The following is a 1,952-nucleotide window of genomic DNA, read 5'->3' as shown; positions in this document are numbered from 1 at the left end:
TTTTTGTATTTTTAGTAGAGACGGGGTTTCACCATGTTGGCCTGGCTGATCTCAAACTCCTGACCTCAGGTGATCTGGCCACCTTGACCTCCCAAAGTGTTGGGATTACAGGCATGAGCCACTGCGTCGGGCCTACTTTCTTAATAACGTCCTTTGCTGCACAAAAGTTTTTCATTTTGTGGAAGTCCAATTTATGTTTTCTTTTGTCTTTCATATCGCCTTAGTTTTTGAAGCATAATTGTACTGAATATAAAATTCTTGGTTGACAGTCTTTTTAGCACTTTGAATGTGTCCTCTTATGGTTGCCTCTGGGCTTCCTTGGTTTCTGATGAAAAATCAGCTGTTGCTCTTATTGAGGGTTCCTCGTATCCAATGAACTGCGATGAACTGCTTCTCTTTTGCTGGTTTTGGAATTGTTTCTTTGTCTTTGACAGTTTGATAACAGTGTATCTAGGTGTGAACCTCTTTAACTTTATCCTACTTGTCATTTGTTGAACTTATTGGATGTATAGATCTATATTTTTCATAAATTTGGGAGGTTTTCAGCTATCGTTTACTTATTTATTTTTTTGAGACAGAGTCTTGCTCTATCACTCAGGCTGGAGTGCAGCGGTGTGGTCTTGGCTCACTGCAACCTCCACCTCCCAGATTCAAGCGATTTTCCTGCTTTAGCCTCTCAAGTAGCTGGGATTACAGGCTTGCACCACCATACCCGACTAACTTTTGTATTTTTAGTAGAGATGGGGTTTTACCATGTTGGCGAGGCTGGTCTCGAACTCCTGACCTCAAGTGATCTGCCCACCTTGGCCTCCCAAAGTGCTGGGATTACAGGTGTGAGCCACCATGCCTGGCCTCAGCTATTATTTATTTAACAATTTTTTTCTGCCCATTTCTCTTCCTCTGAGACTACATTATGCATACAATGGTATAACTTAAGGTGTCCCATAAAGCTTTTTTTAGGTTCTGTTCATTTCTCTTTATTCTTTTTTCTTTCTGTTTCTCAGACTGGACAGTCAAATTGACGTATCTTCAAGTTTACCGATTCTTTCTTTGTCCTGCTCAAATCTTTGGTTGAGCCCCTCTAGTGACTCTTTGATTTTAGTTATTGTATTTTTCCTTTTCTTTTTCTTTTCTTTTTTTTTTTTTTTTTTTTTTGAGACAGAGTCTCACTCTGTTGCCCAGGCTGTATAGTACAGTGGCATGATCTCCACTCACTGCATCTTCTGCCTCCAGGGTTCAAGTGATTCTCCTGTCTCAGCCTCCCGAGTAGTTGGGATTACAGGCGTGTGCAACCACGCCCGGCTAATTTTTGTATTTTTAGTAGAGATGAGGTTTTGCCATTTTGGCCAGGCTGGTCTCAAACTCCTGACCTCAGGTGATCCGCCTGCCTCGGCCTCTCACAGTGCTGGGATTACAGGTGTGAGCCACTGCGTCCGACCGTTGAACATCTTTTCATGTACTTATTGGCCATTTGTGTAACTTTGTTTGGAGAAATGTCTATTTAAGTCCTCTGTCTGTTTTAAAAAATTGGTTTTAGGCCGGGCGCGGTGGCTCACTCCTGTAATCCCAGCACTTTGGGAGGCTGAGGTGGGTGGATCACCTGAGGTCAGGAGTTCGAGACCAGCTTGGCCAACATGGTGAAACACCGTCTCTACTAAAAATACAAAAGAAATTAGCCAGGTGTGGTGGCGTGTGCCCATAAACTCAGGAGCTGAGGCAGGAGAATCGCTTGAGGGAGGCAGAGGTTGCAGTGAGCCAAGATTGACCACTGTACTCCAGCCTGAAGGATACAGAGAGACTCAGTCTCCAAGAAAACAAACAAAAAACACAAAAAAATTGGTTCTATTGTTGAGTTATAAATGTTCTTTGTATATTTTGGGTAGTAGACACTTATCAGATACATGGTTTGCAAATATTTTCTTCCATTCTGTAGGTTGTTTTTTTTTTTTTTT

The 1,952-nt window shown here is 42.1% G+C and overlaps 2 protein-coding genes across 3 annotated transcripts in view; one reads left to right on the top strand and one right to left on the bottom strand.

Annotated features, from left to right (window-relative positions):
* Window positions 1-1,952, top strand: part of LEO1 (Leo1, Paf1/RNA polymerase II complex component, homolog (S. cerevisiae)) — a 42,903-nt gene that overhangs the window by 12,524 nt on the left and 28,427 nt on the right. The gene's annotated exons all lie outside the window — the stretch shown is intronic.
* Window positions 1-1,952, bottom strand: part of MAPK6 (mitogen-activated protein kinase 6) — a 146,103-nt gene that overhangs the window by 129,548 nt on the left and 14,603 nt on the right. The gene's annotated exons all lie outside the window — the stretch shown is intronic.

Source organism: Colobus angolensis, unplaced genomic scaffold (assembly GCF_000951035.1).
Source record: "Colobus angolensis palliatus isolate OR3802 unplaced genomic scaffold, Cang.pa_1.0 Scaffold78, whole genome shotgun sequence".
NCBI lineage: Eukaryota > Metazoa > Chordata > Mammalia > Primates > Cercopithecidae > Colobus > Colobus angolensis.
This window is presented reverse-complemented; position numbering and strand designations above follow the sequence as displayed.